We start from the raw sequence: 23,229 nt of genomic DNA, 5'->3' as shown, positions 1-23,229 counted from the left end.
TCACCGCCGTCTCTCACCGATGTCAGTCTGCAATCGTGACCGGGAAGACCACCCTGCAGCAGAGCGATTTGAAATTGAGGCTTGAATCGTTTGTGGAGCGCAGCGTTAAAGGGATGATGTCGATGGCAGGGACATGCGGTGAGGTCAGTGGCTGGTGAGGCACTGGCTAGTATCAGAGCCAGATACACACAGGTTACATACAACGCGAACTTTAGAGTAAGAGCAATAATTCTAGAACTAGACCTCCTGTGTAACTCTAAACATATAACCTGTAAAAAATGTTAAAGTGTCTCCTGTGGGGATTTATAAGTACTGAAGTTTGGCGCCATTCCACAAGTGTGCACAATTTTAAAGTGTGACATGTTAGGTATCTATTTACTCGGCATAACATCATCTTTCACATTGTACAAAAAAAATCGGGCTAACGTTAGTGTTGTTTTTTTTATTCATGAAACAGTTTTTTTCCAAAAAATTGCTGCACAAATACTGTGTGACATTAAAAGTTGCAACGACCACCATTTTATTCCATAGGGTGTCTGCTAAAACAATATATACACACACATATACACACACATATATATATATATATATATATATATATATATATATATATATATATATATATATATATATATATATATATATATATATATGTATATGTGTATGTATATGTGTATATATGTATATATGTATGTATATATGTATGTATATATGTTTGAGGGTTCTGTGTAATTTTCTAGCAAAAAAAAAAAATTATGATTTTTAGATGTTGGAGAGAAGTGTCAAAATTGGCCTGGGTGGCAAGGGGTTAATTACCATAAGTAATATACAAATAATTATTTTATATTGTTTTTAAGGTAATTTACTATATTTTCAAAAACTGTACTCAAGCAGGTGGCTTAGCGGACAAATTACTGAAGTTTGAAGTTATAACTTCCAACCAGTAATTTCACAGTAAATCGATAAATAAATGATTATCTTATAACATAAAGCATAATAATATAGGATTTAGCTTGATTAAAACAGTAACTTTTCAGCAGGCAGCAGATTCTCATTCTTCCTCTTAACTGTGTGAGAAAAACATGGGATTATGGGTAAATCTTATACCCATAAACACGTTTTCTCCTTGTAGTTAAAGTGTAAAAAAATTATGCAGATTCTGGACCCTTAAAGCAGATTACACAGCAGAGCGCTTGTGCTTTGTAATCTGCCCCCTCTAAACTGTAAAATAAAAAAAATGAACTTGCCACTTCCTGTATGGCCTCACTAAACAGACCATGAAAATCAGGGAAGCTCCGCCCTCATCACCGTGGTCAAAGTGCCTCCCTCTGTGATAGGCTGCCCTGCTCTGCTCTCCTATGTCCTTCCTGCCTATCACCCCCCTCTGTGTCTGTCTCCGGCTGGCCGCCCCCCTCCCCCACCACCACCTCCGCTATTATTGTAAAATAAAATTAAAACATTTTCACTGCCAGCCTCTCTATTAGAGGCTGGCATAGTACACTAATGTCACTAGTTTTCAAAAACGAGCAGTGTAAATACCTAATTAGAGCTGTCTTCAGGCCGGTCACGTGACTCGTGGCCGCTTTACAGCTATGATACACGGCGGAGGGAGATCATGGCCCCTCCCACAGAAGACATCCATCAGAGCTGTAAAGCGGCCCTGAGTGATGTGACCGGCCTGAAGACAGCTCAAATTAGATATTTACACTGCTCGTTTTTTAAAACTACTGACATAGTGTGCTATGCCAGCCTCTAACAGAGGGGCTAGCATAGTTTTATATGGATTGCCAAACCCTTTAAGAGGGCTGGGCTGGAAGGGAGCATTTGCCTTTTAGACACATGCCCCTTCTATGACACTGCAGTGAGAGGTGTGCCTCCACTGCAGCATTTTTATTGGACAGCTGGGACCAATGGTACTTTACCATTGGTCCAAGACTCCAAGCTGTTTATTAAGCTCAGTGCCTCTGACAAGAAGTGAGAGGCACTGTGAGCTCATCCTCTCAGTCTGCTGCAAACAGAGTGTGTCAGCATGTATTTAGTTTCTGACAGGCTGTGCAAGGAGCCCCATATCTCTGGAACCATAGGTCGTAGGAGCCCCAAATTGTTACCAGTGGTGGGGTAGGACTTAGGTTAAATACCCCAGGTCACAGAGCTACGACCCTCAAAGCTTTTTTTTTTTTTTTTTTTTTTTTTTTATGTTCATGGCAGTTGAGGCCCTGCCCCACCTGCCTCCTTTGACTGCACGTCCATGGTCAATGGTGGTGAGGAGGAGGATCTACGTGGAAAGCTTTATGCCTGCATACTTAGATGTGCCTGTTTTAATCATCAACCGTGTGACTTGCTAAATGTTGTACCTTCATTAAATGTAACCATATTGCTACACTTAGAGGCACCTCTCTTCTCTTTTATGTGTGACATGAGGCTACTTGCATATCAAGACATCACTTGTATATCAAGTCAAAATTTATTTAAACATTTTGCTTGTCTTGCAAAACGCTCTCAAACCAAGTTACTCATAAACCAAGGTTTTACTGTATTGGATTACTATATCTGCATTTAGGCTCACCATACTCATTACAATCTGACCATACAATCAACCTTACATCTACCAAACCTATGTAACATGAGGACCTACCTTAACTAACCCATAATTTGTAGCCAATCAAGCAGGCCCCTGCACTACATCTTTGTTGGAAGCTCTAAATAGAATTGTACAAGCAGACTGTAACCTACATATAGGGTGAGTCTTAGTTATTGTTCTGTTTTCTGGGAAATTTGTAGATGTAGTATGCAAACCCTACTTGAAAGGCATTTGGTTTGCTAAATAATAAACATTTGCTAATTAGAAAAAAATACATATTTTCACTTTTTTAACCTTTGAATTCACAGTGCTGCTGATCCTCTGTAGCCTTTTTTTGCAACCACTTTTTTCTACATGCATGCTTTTCAGTGATGGCTAGGGATCTGGCCAGCTGCAATTAGTGTGGGGTTTCTCCAATTCTGTTTGAAGCTTGCAAAACCCAAACCATTGAAGTATACGGGGGACCAATATTCGTACTAAATTCTGATCATTTTAAAGCTAATAAGCAAGCTATTGTCAGGAAAGAGCATGAGATGTCAGTTACTGCCATGGGGGACATTTAACAATTATTCCAGAGAAACTCCTTTTAATGCAACTTCAAGACTGACATGGAAACAACACCAATTCCTTACAGTACAAGCTTGGGAGATGCCTTTAAGCCACATGTGGTGTTACAGAACAGTATGATTCTAAAGGACAGTGTCAGCAACTCCGTATTTTGGCATCACATATTTTATAATATTGTAACATTGTATATATCTTTTACATTAAAGTGTTACTAAACCCAGGACTCTGCATCCACTATATCTGGTCTCCTACAGTACACAAAAATGCAATTATTTTAGTAAATATAAACAGCTAAATACCCTTTTTCAACTTCAAAGTCTTGTGGCTTCTATTAGTGTCTGGTTAAAGCTTGAAGGAAGAGTTTTCATTCTCCCAGGATTGTCCTATGAGAATGCAGGACCCCTAACCCCCTGTCTGGATAATGCTGATTGGCCCTGTGTTGATCACATGCACTCTCACAAGAATAAAAAAACTCTCTAGCAATACACAGCAAACTGAGCATGTGCAGCCTGTCACCTGGCTCTGTAAATATCAGGAAATATATTGGAGTCAGTGGAAGAAGGAGATGGTCAGAGAAAACAGGATCAAACAGACTTTTTACACAATGCAAAGTATTAACCCCTTAAGCTCCATAGTGAGTATACATGCATACTTTACTGTATCTACAGACTGAATTTACTGTTGTGGGTTTAGAAACACTTTAAGGGCCAGTTCACACCACATGCAGTCCAGTGCATTTCTTGCCTGCATCAAAGACGCATGGACAGTAGGTTACATGGATTTCAATTGCAAAGTTCACATGTAACACATGTAACGTTCTATGGAACTATGAAAATGCCTTGAAAGCACATAAAAAAACCACAACGGTATGCAAAAAGAATGCACATGCAAAAATGTATTTCAGAACGCATATGGACTGCATTTCTGTGGTGTGAACCAGCCTTACCTTGGCTTTAATACAGCAACAGCACCCAATCAGATTTTTTTTTTTTTTTTTTTTAAAAAGGCTTTTTAGGTAGTTTTGGTTGTGGCACCTGAGTTTTTTATCCAACAGTAATAGGCCTGAATTGAATGGTAAAAGTAGCAGGTACAACAGATGTAAAATCTATAAGAAGGTTTTGTCTTAAAAAATAAAACCAAATCCCTCAACTTTATACAAATTTGCCAGTGGCAAAGCAGTTTAATAGTAAAGTTTGTCAGTTCTTTTTCACAGTACCACACTGCATTGTCATAAAAGTTTAATAAAGTGTCAGTGCATTAAAAAAAAAAAAAAAACCCACTTCAAAACGACAACCCCCTTCATCCCCTTAATCCCCCGTGTTCTCATACCCCCAATTTGCCGAACATAATATAAAATATAAATTTCAGTTATGTGTTTAGTAGATAAAAGTTAATACAAAATAATTTAAATCAAAATGTCAAAATAGAATGCACAAAAAAAACAACTCCACATTCTCCAAACTCTCTCCCATCCCTTTATCCCCAAAAAATGTAAAGTATAGACTTCAGGTATGTCAGCAAACTAGAAAAAGATAAGGCAGGTTTTTTTTCAATTGAAATGGAGTGTATTATCTAACAGAGAACAGAAATGGAAATTCTTCAAAATGACTGCATACAAACACACTGCAAAATATATTACCATGAGCAATAAGTTTAAAAGGCTAAAAATAAAACCTATGTGGCTCACGGCCAAAGTTAAAAAGCTATAAATAATAAGAAAAAGAGCTTTTAAAGAATATATTACAAAGGATATAGAAAGGAGCATGGGGGAGCTGACGTCCATAATGGGGATGGTATGGACACAGTCTCAAATGAACCACTATGGCTCAAAATTGATATGGTCCAAAGATAATTAGACAGAATAAAGGTGAATAAAGCACCTGGACCAGATGTCATCCACCCATGTGTCCTAAAAGAATTTAGCTATGTCATTTCAAAGCCATTGTATATAATTTTTAGGGACTCTTTAATGATTGGCATAGTACCACTGGATTGACGTAAGACTAATGTGGTGCCTATAAAAATGGGTCAAAGTCTTTAAAGAAACTATAGACCTGTTAGTTTAGTTTTTCATAGCTGGGAAGATACTATAGAGTTTAATAAAAGACCACATAGATATATTTTTGCTAGAAAAAAATATTTTAAGCAATAGACAGCATGGATTTATGAAAGACAGAAAATGTCAAACAAATCTGATTTCTTTTTATGAGGAGGTAAGCAAAACCTTGGACAGGGTGGCTGTGGATGTAGTATACTTGGATTTTGCAAAAGTGTTTGACGCAGTTCCTCACACACAACTAATGTGTAGGGTAAAATCTACAGGCTTGGAAAAATCAGTTTGTAAAGAGGTAGAAAACTGGCTAATGGTTAATGATTCTTACTCGGGCAGTTCTGTCCACAATGGAGAGTTGTGGCGCGGAACTGATCTGCCTGCAGGAAACTCATTTAACTAAAAATTCACTTCACCAATTAAAGTCAAAGAAATATCACTGTCAATTCCACGCGGTTCACTCCTCCTATAGTAGGGGGGTGAGCATTATGGTGAAAACGGGGGTGAACTTTTCCTGCAGGCAGTCCTGTATTGATGAATTGGGGCGTTATATTTTTCTTCATTGTTCAATTGATAGTAGTATATACGTAGTGGCAAATATATATATTCCTCCTCCCTTTAATTTGGATGTAATGTTTAGATTGAACGAATTCCTGCTAGATAAAGAAGGGGTGCCGGTCATAGTAGTGGGTGATTTCAACGAGATACTGGATAGAAGGCTGGATAGATTTCCCGTACGGCCTCTAATTGACCCTAATGTGAAGAGCCGCCTGCGGCAATTCCTGGATGAAGTGGGGCTAGTAGACCTGTGGAGGGTGAGGAACCCGGAAGCCTTGCAATATTCATGCTATTCTGCCTCGCACTCCGTGCTATCTAGAATAGACCTGGTTCTGGGAAATAATAGTGCATTACAGATCACTGATAGAATTTCATATTTCCCAAGAGGTATATCAGATCACTCTCCCGTTGTGGTGACATTGAAATTAGGAGGGAACAAATTCCGGAAGGAGTGGAAAATTAACCCGTACTGGTTCGAATTAATCAAAGAAACGAATGGGGTTCTCCCTAAATTGAGAGACTTCATAGTAATCAACGAGGGTACAGTGCCACCTATAGTGCTATGGGACGCCCTGAAGGCCTTCCTTAGGGGGGTATTAATTCAGCAGGTGGCCAAATTTAATAAAGAGGCAGAAATTCAGAAAGAGGTGGTTGAGGCAGAAAGCAATTATATAATGGATCTGACTCCTGAGAGGGAAAAAACATGGCTAGACAAACAGCATGACTACAAGGTAGTTGTCATGCAGAAAGCGGAGACCAGGTGCCTCCTACAGCGACAGGTCTCTTGGGTTGAGGGAGAAAGAGTGGGAAAGCTGCTGGCACAGTTGGTAAAGTCCAATACTGCCACGTCGACTGTTCTTGATGTTCAGGTGGAGATATATTAGCAGAGACTTCAAAGATAGTGCAAGTATTCAGGGACTACTATAGAAATCTTTATTCCACTCAGAAAAAAGGTATGGACGGGGTGATGGAGAAGTTTTTGGAGGGCCTGGCAATACCGACCATCTCGCAAGCTGAAAGGGACTTATTGGAAGAGCCAATTACACTTGTAGAACTCCAGCAAGCAATAGCCAGTATGGCAAATCAAAAATCCCCTGGTCCTGATGGCCTCCCAATTGAGGCCTATAAAGAGTATGGCGAAGTATTAATTCCAGAGCTACTAAAAGCCCTGGGAGGGGCGTCTAGGGGGGGCCACTTGCCAGCGTCAATGTTGGAGGCAACTATCATTGTAATTCAGAAAGAGGGGAAGGATCCCCTTGATGTGTCCGCCTATAGGCCAATATCTCTTTTGTGCTCTGATGCCAAGATCTTAGCTAAGGTTTTGGCATCTAGACTAAATAAAGTTATCTCTAAGCTGGTCCATATAGACCAAGCGGGTTTTATTGCCAACAGATCCACAAGCTCGAACATTAGAAGGGCCTTCTTAAACTTACAGTCCCCTACGGATAATGAAGGCTCAAGAGCGATATTGACGTTGGACGTGACTAAAGCATTTGATAGTGTGGAATGGGTTTACATCTGGAGAGTGTTGGAGAAATTTGGCTTTGGCCCCGTTTTTATTGCATGGATTAAAATGCTTTATGATAGACCCAAGGCAAGACTAAAAGTTAATAAGGACCTATCAGATTGGTTTGAACTAGAGAGGGGTACCAGACAGGGGTGTCCACTATCCCCCCTGCTCTTTGCCTTGGCAATGGAACCCCTGGCTATTTCTATAAGAGCGAGTTCTGAGATAGTCGGCTTCCAGAGAGGGACGGGGGAGGATAAAATCGCGCTGTACGCGGACGATATCTTGCTTTTTTTGGGGGATACGAGCAAATCACTGTTAATGGCAATGAGAATGGTGGAGTTGTTCGGCAGCTTTTCAGGACTCGAGATAAATTGGGAAAAGTCCGAGTTATTACCCATAGACTCCATCGATTTGATAACAGTGCAAGAAATGCACCAGTTGGTAATGGTGGACGCATTGAAATACCTGGGAATCGTCATAACTAGGGAGCCTAACCAATACATTAGTAAAAATCTTCTCCCACTCTTGTCAAAATTCAAACAAAAGATAGGGATATGGAAACGTTTTCCTTTATCAGTAGCAGGAAGATGCAGTTTGATAAAAATGATTTGGCTGCCACAATTGCTGTATGTTCTACATAATTCTCCTGTGTGGATATGCAAGAAATGGTTCAACAAAATCGAGAGCCTGTTCAGGGAACTGATATGGAAAGGGAAACAAGCCAGAATACGTCTACGGGTACTTCAACTCCCGCTACAGGAGGGTGGTTATGCTCTCCCTCATCCTCAGCGGTATTTTTTATCTTCCCAACTGCAGCAGTTATTGGGGTGCGGAGCCCCTGAAGGGGGTACCCCAAATGGTAGAATCGTACTAATGGGCGCCTCACATAATACATTAATAGAAGCCCTAGAAGCAAACTCATTTCACGACACCTATCCAACAATTATAATGTTAACCAAAGTATGGAAAACTGTCAAGAACCAGATGAGATACAAGGGGTGTAATGAATATACTCCCATTTGGAATAATCGAAATTTGCAGGAAATCCATAAGATAGGAAAAGTAAGAGAATGGGAAGATCGAGGTATTAAAAAGTTGAGACAATTGTATAGTGGTAATACTCTGAAGAAATTTTCAGTGTTGGAAAGTGAATTCAACCTGTCGCCGGGCTCCTTTTATACGTACCTTCAGCTAGAACACGCTCTTAAAGTTCAATTTAGGAACTATAGTTTAGTATGGAATGAAATGCCCCTACTTCATAGTATATTGCAGGTAGCCCCGACTAAGGGGTTAATATCCAAGATTTATAACCAACTGAGTAAAGAAGCCAATAGTGAAGACCTACTCAATGATGTAAAAGTCAGGTGGGAAGAGGACGTGGGGGTTATAACACAGGCTCAGTGGAAAAGAATCTTAGAGATGGGATCGTTAATATCAGTCTCCCCCCCACAGAAGATATCACACTTGATGTTGTTAAACAGAGCTTATTATACACCTAAACGTCTCTTTAAGTTTGGAAGAAGATCTGATGATAGATGTCCTAGATGCCAGGGGGCGGGGGACCTCATTCACATAATGTGGAGATGTCCCAAGTTGTTTCGCTACTGGAAGGGGGTGATTGATAGTTTGAGAGATGTATTTGGGATCGTACTGGAGAAAGAGGCTAAAGAATGCATCTTGGGGTATAGACAGATACAGGGGGAGAGGAAGAGTACTACACTGGCAATTCTAAGAGGTCTATTCCAAGCAAGGAAAACAATCGCATTAAGATGGCAATCAAAGGAACCCCCCACAGTAAGAGATTGGATTGTTATATTAAAGGAAACCCTTTGTAAGGAAAAAACAGAGTATATTAAGAGAGGCAATCTTAAGGAGTTTGATAAAATGTGGAGACCATGGCTGGAGAAGGTAGGAGGCTCTTAATAGGAAGTGAAGAATATAACAGAGTGGGATTTAATAATAAAAGCCCTAGGCAGCCAGGGATCTGGTCTACCAGTACATAACTTGATGGGTGCTTGTCTCTTTCTGACAAATAATAGTTAATAGAAGTTATGTTTAACTAAATGGGTTGAAAGCCTAACCCTGAATACTCTATATAGGGGAGTGGGATGTTAGGCGGGAGGGATGAGAGGGCAAGGGGAAAGAGTGATGGAATTGAGTATATGTGTGTGTGTGTGTGTGTGTGTGTGTGTGTGTGATATATATATATATATATATATATATATATATATATATATATATATTAAACTGGATATTATTGAAATTGGCCGGAGGAGCGGGCGTGGGAAGCCCCTTAGTCTCTGTTATTATTGACCCTGGACTTATTATTCGGTACCCGCATCGCGACTCTATAGGTCCATATCAATTGGTAGTGAACTAATGTCTAATTTATGATCCTGTGTAATGAAACAATAAAAGTGAAATATTCCTTTAAATTTCGTACCTGGGGGGGTGTCTATAGTATGCCTGTAAAGTGGTGCATTTTTCTCGTATTTAGAACAGTCCCTGCACAAAATGACATTTCTAAAGGAAAAAAAGTAATTTAAAAGTACTCGCGGCTATAATGAATTGTCAGTCCAGGCAATACAGATAAAGAAGTCATTGAAAAAAATGGCATGGGATCCCCCCAGTCCATTACCAGGCCCTTTGGGTCTGGTATGAATATTAAGGGGAACTGTCATATACCAGATAAGACCAGAACTGTGTGGACTGCAACAGAGTGAACCAGAGTGAACCAGACATAAATAGGTGAAAGTAAGTTTATTAAGGTAAATGCATATACATGTGAACACACCACCAATACAGAGTGAACAAACCAAACAACCAAACAGTGATAATACACAACCAGCATATGTAGCAAAAGGGAATACCAGAATCGTAGTCAAGCCAGGCCAGGGTCATAAACAGGAGATCAGTAGCTGGGAAGGGAAACAACAGGACAAGAGAGGATGGATGGATCACAGGAGGGACGGGTCAGGTACAAGGCTCAGGGTCCAGGGTTTAGGTAACAGGATCAACAGGTTCCAGGAATCAGGCTTCAGGTTCAGGAATCAGATTTCAGGATCAGGGTAACAGGATGCAGGCTGCAGGTTAGGGCTCAAGGACAATACCAGGGCAACATGAGTGTGCACTTGCCGGATATTTATACTGCAGCTGCTAATTAAGATCAGGTGACACCTGTCTGCAGAGGGGAATACCTGCTCCACACTGCCAGGATTCCTCTGCTGGTGGACACCAGTACTGGGGCCCAAAGGTGACAGAATATCAGCAGGAAAAAGCTCTTCTGACAGCTCCAAACTGCCAGGAGACACCTGCTGGTGGACCTCAGTACTGCACGCCAAATGATCAATATTACCAGCGGAGGAGACCTTTCCTGACAGTACCCCCTCCTCGAAGGAGCGACCTCCGGACGCTCCAACAAGCCATTGCTGGGGAAAGTCCATGGTGTCCAGCCGGGCAGCAGGCACCTCAAGCTGGGCAGCAAGCAGTGGTACATCAGGCTGGGCAGCGGGCAGGAACACACCAGGCTGGGCAGCAGACAGGGGCACTTCGAGCTGGGCAGCAGACAGGGGCACTTCGAGCTGGGCAGCAGACAGGGGCACTTCAAGCTGGGCAGCAGACAGGGGCACTTCTAGCTGGGCAGCTGGCACGGGCACTTCTAGCTGGGCAGCTGGCACGGGCACTCCTAGCTGGGCAGCTGGCACGGGCACTTCTAGCTGGGCAGCTGGCACGGGCACTTCTAGCTGGGCAGCTGGCACGGGCACTTCTAGCTGGGCAGCTGGCACATCAAGTGGGGCAGCAGACACAGGCACATCAGGCTGGGCAGCAGGCATGGGCACTTCAAGCTGGGCAGCAGGCACATTAGGCTGGGCAGCAGGTACGGGCACTTCAAGCTGGGCAGCAGGCAGAGGCACAGGCACATCAAGCTGGGCAGCAGGCATGGGCACAGGCTGGGTAGCAAGCTCCGGGTCATCAGGCTGGGCAGCAAGCTCCGGGTCATCAGGCTGGGCAGCAAGCTCCGGGTCATCAGGCTGGGCAGCAGACAGTGGCACATCAGGCTGGAAGGCAGGCACATCAGGCTGGAGAGCGGGCACTAGCACCTCCGGCTGGAACACTGGCCCCTCAGGCTGGAACACTGGCCCCTCAGGCTGGAAGGCGGGTACCAGGACTTCAGGCTGGAAAGCAGACATCAGGACATCGGATTGGATAACAGGCACTGGGACGTCAGACTGGATAACAGGCACTGGGACATCAAACTGGATTGGATTAGCTGGTGCGGAGGCAGGTTGGGTTACTGGCAGGATCATCTTGGTTGGAAAAAAACTTTCGTTTTTTCTTTGGCTTAGCCACTGAAGCTCTGTAGGTGAGGGGTACAGCAAACTGGTAAGGAGGATTGCAGGGGGAGTGGCCTGGACGGGCATGTGAGTGGACGCTGTACATGGAGCTCCTGCTATTGATCCTACCTAGATCCTAAACCCGCGACTGATCCATTCATCCAACCGACCCACCGGCACAGCGTGAATCTGCAGGAAGCCCCACAGCGTCGGCAGACAGTCACAGGAGCCTATGATGACTCGCAAGGGGGAGAAAGAAGCAGCAGCGGCGGCGGCCATGGAAGGCCAAGATGGCGCCGGCTCTCCTCTGCCTCAGCGTGTGGCACGCAACACGGACAAGGCACAGGAACCGAGCAGTAAGACGACAAAGTCTGTGAAACAGTTGGGGAAGGAGCAGCCCAGGGACATGGTGTACTATGCACAAAAGATGCAGGGACAGAGCGGCGCTCTCCCCCTAATACAGCAGTCACTAGCACTGGAGACTGATGGGCAAGATGGCGCCATGGCACTAGATGACACGCTGCCTTTAGAAGGCTCCCTGATCCTTAATTCAGACGGTTCTGATTCCCCGCAGGATGAGGCACAGCAGCCTACTTTGAGTGACATCCTACGGGCGGTGCAGAGTTGCACAGCGTCTGTTAATGGACTGAAAATGCAGTTTGGAAACCTTACTGAGACTGTGTCTCTCCTGCGTCATGACATCCAAAAGATTAGGGAGAGAACCACAGCAGTGGAGGGTAGGATCAGTGAGGTAGAGGATATGATACCCCCCCCCACTAGGGACACCAGGAGTGCACTACAGCAATCAGCACAAGCCAACGCCAAAACTGATGACATAGAGAACTGTCTCAGGAGAAATAATGTGCGCATAGTGGGGCTCTCGGAGAAGGTGGAGGGCAGGGACCCCACGGCATTTACAGAAACATGGCTACAGGACATATTCGGCAAAGACGCCTTCACCACGCTGTTCGCAGTGGAACGAGCTCACCGTACACCGCAAGACCCCTTCCTCCGGGTAACCCACCTAGATCCATGCTGGCCAGGCTTCTGAACTATAAGGACAGAGAAATAATACTTAGATTAGCCAGGGAAAGAGGCGCAGTACACTATAATGGAACCAAAATATCATTCTATCCTGACTTCTCGGCGGAGGTGCAGCGCAAAAGGGCCAAGTTTGCTGAGGTGAAGAAACGACTGCAGAGGATGCAAGTTACCTATGCCATGTTGTATCCGGCCAAACTACGCATCACGGCAAGAGGGCAGTCAACCTTCTTTGAATCTGCATCTGAAGCGTCCGCCTGGTTGGACCGCAATGATCAGGATCTCAGGAGGCGCAGAGAGGCCGACATGGGAGACTGAGCGCCGCTACATGGAGCTAAGGGGTCGGTATGTCACTATTAGACGTTTAGAGTCTACAATTTACAATGCGGGACACTGTTTTTATTTTTCAAAGTTAGCGCTTGACAAGAGCTTTGTTTACAAGAGATTCACTAAGAAATAATGGACACCACTGTGGGATAGCTACACCCACAGGAACCTTTTGGAAACTCAATTTACCCTAGTTGAAGGGGCTGGTTAAAAAGTGCCCGGTTGGCACAAGTTTACAACAGGATTTAGGGTGTGAAGGCGGAATGAGGGAATCCTTCTCCGACCTGTGCGGGACAGTTGCCTACACCCAAAGAACCGGTTTAGGATTGCTATACACGTTTTTACTGCTAGGAATTGCACACTTCCATTTGGAATTATCACGCACATGCTTCCACAGACACCTCACGTCATCATCTCGAACCAATACCGAACGCTACAACAGGACAATCTGTATCTCTGGGATGTACACTGACTCTTTACTGCCTGGGATAGGGGCGAAGAGGCAGGTTGACATGGGACATAACACCTTACTTCACCAAAAATGGCAAACACTCCAGTTGTAACGTGGAATGTCTGCGGTGTCCATGATCCCTTGAAACGTACTATGATAAGCACCTGCCCGAAAAAGTTTCACCCCGCTATAGTGAGCCTCCAGGAGACTCATCCAACAAGGGACACAGTTGGTTTTCTGCAATATTCCTGGGTGGGCAAGGCGTACCACTCCACTCACACTGCATATTCCCATGGGGTGAGTGTCCTGGTACACAAGTCCTTGGCCTACCAGGAATTAGACGCAGTTATTGATTCTATGGGTAGATTTGTATTTTTACACTGCAGATTATATACCTTAACGTTGATATTGGTGTTTGTGTACATACCTCCTCCATTCTCTAGGGAGGTACTACAGCTCCTCTTGACTTACCTGGTTCACAAATCTGATATCCCTATAATGATTATGGGAGACTTTAACGGCTACCTTGATCCCCGACTTGACAGGCATCCCCCAGCACAACCACCTTCTGGGAACAGAGGTACCATTTTGAGTAGACTGCTGGTAGAGGTGGGGTGGACGGACTTGGAGAGGTAAACATCCCATGACCAAACAGTTCTCATGCTTCTCCAAAACCCATGGGTCACTTTCCCGTATAGACCTGTGCGTGGGGTCCCCGCAACTTTTAAGCATTCTGCATAAGGTGGATTATTTCCCTCGGGGGGTCTCTGATCACTCCCCACTGGCCGCATATCTTATCACCAGACCGGCGACCTCACTACCTAGAGCGCCATGGAAACTGAACGCCTTTTGGTTAAAACTTTTTACTTCTCATGATAGAATAGTGAAACAGATAGAACAATAGTTTTCTGACAACCAGAGACAAACTGATTTACTACTGAGATGGGATGCATTTAAGGCCTGCCTAAGAGGTACATTCATAGCTGAAATTGCACACATAAAACACAATTCCTCAGCCTTGTTGGTACAGGTGGAAGACCGGGTGAAGCAATTGGAGCTTGCATTTATTCTAGACTCAGAGTCCGCGAGGGAGGCATGGATATCGGCTCAGGAGTCTCTGGACCGGTTGAGATCCTCCGCCGCGGAACACAAACGGTTTTTCACCAAACAAGCATTTTATGAAGAAGGTGAAAAGACTGGCAGACTGTTGGCTAGGATAGCCAGATCTCAACAGTCGTCCCCTGCTATAGGAGCGATACGTAGCTCTTCGGGACATCTGGTGAATGATCCGGAGAAAATTATAGATAAACTGGCATCTTTTTATGCAGAGATATACAAACCATGTGACAACTACACAGACGAGGAACTGCAGACATATATGGGCACAATAACACTTCCAACTCTGACCCACCAAGAGAGGGGAGAGATGGAAGCACCAATCACACTGGACAAGCTGAGGGAGGCGGCAGCCTCCTTTCCTACTTGCAAGGCCCCGGGGGACGACGGGCTTCCCATGGAGGTCTATACCCAATATGGCGAAGTAATCTTACCCAAACTGCTAGAAGTACTAAATGTCTCCTTTACATCGGGAAAGCTGCCCACCACCATGACTAAAGCTAACATCATACTACTGCTAAAAATGGGTAAAGACCCTTTAGACCCGGCTCTTACAGGCCTATATCGCTGTTACAGTGCGACATTAAATTACTAGCTAAGGTGCTGGCAATGCGGGTTAATAGGATAGTCAGGTCAATCGTCCATTCAGATCAGGCATGCTTTATGCCTCGAACGTCTACAGCGACCAGTCTTGGACGACTATACTTAAACATGCAGACCCCCTCGGAGTCAACCGGTCGCAGAGCCCTGTTGTCTCTCGACGCCAACAAGGCGTTTGACAGCGTGTGCTGGAGGTATCTGTGGGCGGTCCTGGCCAAGTTTGGGTTTGGGCCCAGGTTCATCCGGTGGGTGAGGCTGCTGTATGACACACCACGGGCAGCCATACGCATGACGGATAGAATGTTGCATGCCTTTGGACTGGGCAGGGGGACTAGACAGGGGTGCCCTCTGTCTCCCCTGCTCTTTGCAGTGGCCATTGAGCCCCTTGCGGTGCAGGTGAGGGAATGCCCACAGATTAGGGGTTTCCGGTATGGCGAACTGCATGAAAAAATCATGCTTTACGCCGACGACATGCTTCTATTTTTGGAAGATGCGGAGGGGTCCCTGGATCAGGTAATGTCCCTTATAACGAAGTTTGGCCACTTTTCAGGCCTCACTATCAACTGGACTAAATCAGCTTTAATGTTTATAGATGGATCGACGGTAACTAATGAGACCCCCAAGCCAGATACCTATAGTATCCACTTTCAAATACCTAGGTATATTCATTTCACCTAAACTTACTGAATTCTGTAGCCTGAACATCTACCCTTTGTAATCGCGGTTTAGAGATAAAATAAATGTATGGAATAAACTTAAAATGTCCCTGGCAGGGAAAGTTAATCTCATAAAGATGATTCTGATGCCACAAATTTTGTACATGCTGCATAATACGCCAGTAGTTATCACACTGAAGATATTCAGTGGTTAATTCCTTATTCAGGCTGTTACTGTGGCACACCAAACCTCCCAGAATTAAATTAGAACAGCTACAGTATTCAAAGGAAGGGGGGGGACTCGCCCTCCCCAACCCTTGGATATACTACCTGGCAGCACAATTACAGCATCTGATAGGAGCCATGGCTCCTTTGCCGATGGGCTCATCGGCTAAGCTTATGCTGGTGGGCACAGGGGCGGAATCAGTTCCCGAGGGATTGGAAGCCCACCTTTTCCAAAGGCCCAACAAGCAAATGCCCACATATACACTCCTCCAGAAGGTTTGGAATAAGGCTAAACAACTGCAAAATGTGACAGGCTTCACCACATATAGCCTGCTTTGGGAAAATAAAACATACACAGAACTGGCCAAGATCCAACAAGGACCCAGGTGGCGCTGCAGGGGTATCACTCATCTGAGTCATGTTTTTCGTAATGGGACATTGCTATCTTTTAAGGATTTACAAGCTAAATATTCTCTGCCTTCCAATATGTTATTTTATTATTTACAACTACAACACGCTGTTAGAGCTCAAGGGGAAGCGACAGACTGGTCCCAGTCCCCCACTCCTGTTTTTCATATGATGTAGGAGGCGTCAGAGACTAAAGGCATAATCTCACAATGTTATAACATGTTATTATCGTCATTCTTGAAAGGGTACCCCACAAGGGCGGCAGCTCAATGGGAGGCGGATTTGGGCCCCATTTCAGGGGAGCTGTGGGAAGAGGCTTTGCGAGCGGTTAACACTTGCTCACTAAACGTGGCTCAGAAGGTCTCCCAACTATATATCCTATTGAGAGTACATTATACCCCTGTAAAGCTATACAGAATGGGCAGAGCACCAGATTCACTATGTGGCAGATGCAGAGCAGCGGCTGGAGACCTAATTCACCTCCTCTGGCGTTGCCCCAAACACCATAGGTATTGGATGGAGGTCTTGGCTACACTGAATCAGGTGTTCCAGGCCAATGTTCCCCTAGATCCGTTGTGTTGCTTACTGGGAGTGTTGGAGGGGGTGATAGCAGAGGAGGTGACGAGAATTGTCTTTGCAAGAGCACTGTTTCAGGCCAGAAAGGTAATACTGATGGGATGGAAATCTGCTATGCCACCTAGGTGCACAACATGGATACAACACATGGGAAAAACACTTATAATGGAAAAATATATATACCAGCACAGGGGGAGCCCTGGTAAATTTGATAGACTGTGGGACCCGTGGCTAGAAATGCCTGGCATAAGCCCCATGGAATTGGGTCAGATGAGACTGTTAAGAAGTGCTTAAATTCAAAGGCGGAATGAGGTATCAACCAGACGGCTGGGAGTTAGGTCACATGACAAATACGCTATGAAGCTGTAGAAAGTGTGTAACAAGGGATGGAAGAGGAAGCGGTGAGGTAGAGGGAGAACATGCCCTTGGTTAAATTAGATGGGACACATAGTCCGAATGTTGAAAGTCTTAGGTTGTATAATGTATCACTTGACTGATGGTGTATTCCAGTACCTGGAAGATGTCTACTATGGTTCATGTATAAATGTACTGTTTGTTTTTTGAGCAATAAAACCTTTTTTGATTAAAAAAAAAAAAAAAAAAAAAAAAAAAAAGGAAAGAAGGATTGGGATATGGCAGAGAAGAGGCAACAGTAGCTGGGGGGAAGTTCCTGTGGGTTTGTAGGCAGCTGAGAAGAGGCAGGTGGGTTGAATGCAGGATAGGTACAGGGAGAAGAGACTGGATATGAATATTTGGTTGGGAGCAGCGTATACTGAGCTGCAACTGAGGTTGACATGGGTGAAGGGGAAACATACATTTGGGTAGGCTGGTGTTTGGTGGCAGAGGTGGTTTGTCTGGCTGGAGCTGATTGCATCATGTCAGACCATGCTGAAAGTATAGGTTGTACAAACTGTGCTTTTAAATCTCCCTGTCTAACAAAAGACTGAGCAGACACAATGCACTCAGCAATCACCTGTGGGGAACAGGCTGAGTAGTGCTCACAAAAATCGGCAGGGTCATCTTCAAAAAGCCACACTAGAGATACAACCTGATTCATATCAAAAGGAGGAGTGAAATCATCAAGGCCCTCTGGAATACAGGGCAGGGCCAGCTCAATACAGATCTTGATCAAAGGCTGCGCCTCCCCAAACAATATATAACCCTGATCGACCAGGGAGTGAGCCAAATGTAAAGTTGCAAACAACTGATCACTAGACCATCCTTTCAGAGCCTGGCGGCAATAATCACCACTTTCAGATGCCAGCAGAGAAAAATAAATAACCTCATCGGCATTCATGTTTGCAACCAAACTGAATCAAAATGGTTCCCCTGTGCAGCCACTTCCGGTCAGGGATGGCCCTGATATTCTGTCATATACCAGATAAGACCAGAACTGTGTGGACTGCAACAGAGTGAACCAGACATAAATAGGTGAAAGTAAGTTTATTAAGGTAAATGCATATACATGTGAACACACCACCAATACAGAGTGAACAACCCAAACAACCAAACAGTGATAATACACAACCAGCATATGTAGCAAAAGGGAGTACCAGAATCGTAGTCAAGCCAGGCCAGGGTCATAAACAGGAGATCAGTAGCTGGGAAGGGAAACAACAGAACAAGAGAGGATGGATGGATCACAGGAGGGACGGGTCAGGGACGGGTCAGGTACAAGGCTCAGGGTCCAGGGTTCAGGTAACAGCATCAACAGGTTCCGGGAATCAGGCTTCAGGTTCAGGAATCAGATTTCAGGATCAGGGTAACAGGCTGCAGGTTAGGGCTCAAGGACAAATACCAGGGCAACATGAGTGCACTTGCCGGGTATTTATACTGCAGCTGCTAATTAAGGTCAGGTGACACCTGTCTGCAGAGGGGAATACCTGCTCCACACTGCCAGGATTCCTCCACTGGTGGACGCCAGTACTGCGGCCCAAAGGTGACAGCATATCAGCAGGAAAAAGCTCTTCTGACAGCTCCAAACTGCCAGGAGACACCTGCTGGTGGACCTCAGTACTGCATGCCAAATGATCAGTATTACCAGCGGAGGAGACCTTTCCTGACAGGAACCCTGAACCAAAATTTAAAAAAAAAATTGCGTGGGGGTCCCCCCAAATTCCATACCAGGCCCTTCAGGCACCCGCCGTATGATGCGTCACCTGTGAGAACGCGACATATAGTCCGTGCCTCCCATGGAGGCGGGTCATTCACGACTCTTTTTTTTTTCGGTCCATCGGCGGAGCGAGAGAAGATGAATGGACTTCATGGGACATTTTTATTTTTTTATTTTTTAATAAAGGACTTGTCCCAAGCCGTGTCTTGTCATTTGTACCATTTTGACACTTTTTTTGTGAAATGGTAGGGGTACATTTGTATCCGTTACCATTTCACACAGGAGGGGAGGCCGGGATCTGGGGGTCCCCAGATTCCGATAAGCCCCCCGCCCGCAGACCCCCACAACCACCGGGCAAGGGTTGTGGGGATGAGACCCTTGTCCCCATCAACATGGGGACAAGGTGCTTTGGGGGACTGCCCCAAAGCACCCTCCCCATGTTAAGGGCATGTGGTCTGGTACGGTTCAGGAGGTGGGGCGTTCTCTCGCCCCCCTCTTTTCCTGTGGCCTGCCAGGTTGCATGCTCAGATAAGGGTCTGGTATGGATTTTTGGGGGGACCCCCACGCCATTTTTTTTTAAATTTTGGCGCGGGGTTCCCCTTAAAATCCATACCAGACGTGAAGGGTCTGGTATGGATTTTGAGGGGGATCCCCACACCATTTTTCTTTTAATTTTGGCGCGGGGTTCCCTTTAATATCCATACCAGACCTGAAGGGCCTGGTAATGGGCTGGGGGGATCCCATGCCATTTTTTTCAATAACGTCTTTTATCTGTATTGCCGGGACCGACAATTCATTATAGCCGCGAGTACTTTTAAATGACTTTTTTCCTTTAGAAATGTCATTTTGTGCAGGGACTGTTCTAAACACGGGAAAAATGCGCCACTTTACAGGCATACTATAGACACCCCCTAGGTACGAAATTTAAAGGAATATTTCACTTTTATTGTTTCACTTTAAGTTTTATTAAAATCACTGCTCCCGAAAAAACAGTTGTTTTTAAAACTTTTTTTTGCATTGATACATGCCCCCGGGGCAGGCAGGACCCAGGTCCCCAAACACTTTTATGACAAGCAGCTGCTTGTAGTTAGGAAGTGTTGAAAACCAAGGCCTCCCAAAATTACACAATCCCTTTGTTTATGCAGATGACACCTAAAAATCAGAAGAACATTCATCAAGCTCTTCATTGAGCAATATATGCTTCTGGATCAGCATTGTCAATACCTGAAAATGCATATTGGCACTTGGCAGGAAGAATTTAAATTATCATGAGGGGGCGGTTAAATGTTCTCGTGTCTAGTTGAAATGTTCAACATATACAGTCATTGTTATTTCATTTTTAATAAAAAATAAAATTCTAAGTTTTGAATTTTTTTTCACTTTTTCCGGAAAAACAGGGAAAAAACATAACTTCCTTATAAGGCCTTTGACATCACAGGAGTCATAAGGGATGACATCATGAGAATTTTCACCCGCTGTAATGTTATTGCCCTAATAAGTACAATGCTTATTTATTTAGATAGCACTAAGGTCACAGGGAGCATAAGGGGTTATGGGCCGAGAACCCCCACCCAAGTGATGCCACTGCACTAATAGGGAAGTACTACATATCCTTATGAACACGGCACCTATAGTACTTCCTAATAAGTGCAGTATGTCAGGGAAGTGAGAATTCTCACCCTATAGCCCCTCTGCACTTAATTGGATTTCAACAGTGATCAGATATCAAGTCAGCAATTACCATCTCCTCCTTTAGCCTAGGTTCACACTGAGTGCAGGAATGAAATCGCACGAGTTCTCGCATGTCAGTCCTGATTTCAGGGACAATATCAGAGACATCTGTGCGGGTTTCTGCACAGATTTCAATGGAAATCACCAAATGTATTACAGAAACTACTTTTGGAAATCGGTGCGGCGCCGCAAATGTGGCGTCGCACCGATTAGTTTGGTGCAATTGCTGCCGATTTGGCATATAATCCAGGTAATGTGCTCTGCTCCCATGTAATGTGCCCTGCCCCCATGTAATGTGCCCTGTGCTTATGTAATGTGCCTTGCTTCCATGTAATGTGCCCTGCTCTCTTGTAATGTGCCCTGCTCCCATGCAATGTGCCTTGCTTCCATGTTACGTGCCCTGCACTCATGTAATGTGCCCTGCTCCCATGCAATGTGCCTTGCTTCCATGTTACGTGCCCTGCACTCATGTATTGTGCCCTGCTCCCATGCAATGTGCCTCGCTTCCATGTTATGTGCCCTGATCCCATGTAATGTCATATGCCCTGCTCCCATGTAATGTGCCTGCTCTCATGTAATGTGCCCTGCTTCCATGTAAAGTGCCCTGCTATTATGTAATGTGCCCTGCTCCCATGTAATATGTCCTGCCCCCATATAATGTGCCTTGCTCCCATGTAATGTGCCTTGCTCTCATATAATGTGCCCTGCTCTCATATAATGTGAACTGCTCTCATTTAATGTGCCTTGCTCCCATGTAATGGGCCCTGCTCTCATGTATTGTGCCCTGCACCCATGTAATATGCCCTGCTCCCATGTAATGTGCCCTGCCCTCATGTAATGTGCCCTGCGCTTATGTAATGTGCCTTGCTTCCATGTAATCTGCCCTGCTCTCTTGTAATGTGCCCTGCTCCCATGTAATGTGCCTTGCTTCCATGTTATGTGCCCTGCTCTCATGTAATGTGCCCTGCTCCCATGCAATGTGCCTGGCTTCCATGTTATGTGCCCTGCTATCATGTAATGTGCCCTGCTCCCATGCAATGTGCCTTGCTTCCATGTTATGTGCCCTGCTCTCATGTAATGTGCCCTGCTCCTATGCAATGTGCCTTGCTTCCATGTTATGTGCCCTGCTCCCATGTAATGTCATATGCCCTGCTCCCGTGTAATGTGCCTGCTTTCATGTAATGTGCCCTGCTTCCATGTAATGTGCCCTGCTCTCATGCAATGTGCCTTGCTCCCATGCAATGTGCCTTGCTTACATGTTATGTGCCCTGCTCCCATGTAATGTGCCCTGCTCCCATGTAATGTGCCCCGCTCTCATGTAATGTGCAATACTCCCATGTAAAGTTCCCTTCTCCCATGTAAAGTGCCCTGCCCCCATGTAAAGTGCCCTGCTCCTATGTAATGTGCCCTGCTCCCATGTAATATGTCCTGCCCCCATGTAACAAGAAAAAGGAATCCCCCTTCATTGGGACTTTGTAGGCAACAAACACACATATATTATCAACAAGTATAATTTATTAAATGTACATAAAAACATTTGATCATGTAATGACCGATATTAAAAGGACATGAAGAAATACTACATAAGTATACAAGACATCATAGACAAAACAAAAAACAATGAGTTACATGGTATGTATGACAACAAACAAGGTCTGTGGGTTTATTTGGGCTATTCAAAGCCTTAAATGTGGCTCCAGGTCTGTGTGTAGCTGCAAAACTTCCCAAGTCATATGAATATTAGACCTCCGTGTGAATACAAGAAAGACGCCACTGGTTGGCATCTCCCTGCTCTGCAGTACTCGTAATGTGCTCCCATGTAATGTGACCTGCTCCCATGTAATGTGCCCTGCGCTTATGTGATGTGCCTTGCTTCCATGTAATCTTGTAATGTGCCCTGCTCCCCCTAAATATGAAAGCTGGAGACACCACTGTGCTCAACCAAATCTTTATTGCTTCCTAGGGACATTTGCTGACTGTACTTTGTATATTGCCAAAATGATTGTATTAAAAACACAATAAATATGTGTTGCAAAAAAGGAATATAAGAAAAACAATAAAATGACATGTTAAAACCATATAAATTATGTGAATTTAGCGATTGGGCTTACGTATAATTTCATTTTTTGACCTGAATGCCCCCTGGCCTCTATGGTGGCAATAATATAAAGTAGCAGACTGACAGTTCTACACTTAGGTGCTATTTCATTCCAAGAGTGTATTTGCATGTTGTAGGACTTGGGGGATTATTTGCATCTTCTCAATGTATACAGTATGTGCTGAGCTGTTAGACATGACTGAGTGCACCTGTTTGTTGTTCCTTCCACACAGTAAAACTGTGATTATTTGTCAGTCAATAGTTCTATGTCTGAATGATATACTAAA

Source organism: Aquarana catesbeiana, linkage group LG01 (assembly GCF_042186555.1).
Source record: "Aquarana catesbeiana isolate 2022-GZ linkage group LG01, ASM4218655v1, whole genome shotgun sequence".
NCBI classification, from domain to species: domain Eukaryota; kingdom Metazoa; phylum Chordata; class Amphibia; order Anura; family Ranidae; genus Aquarana; species Aquarana catesbeiana.
Note: the sequence above shows the minus strand (reverse complement) of the source record.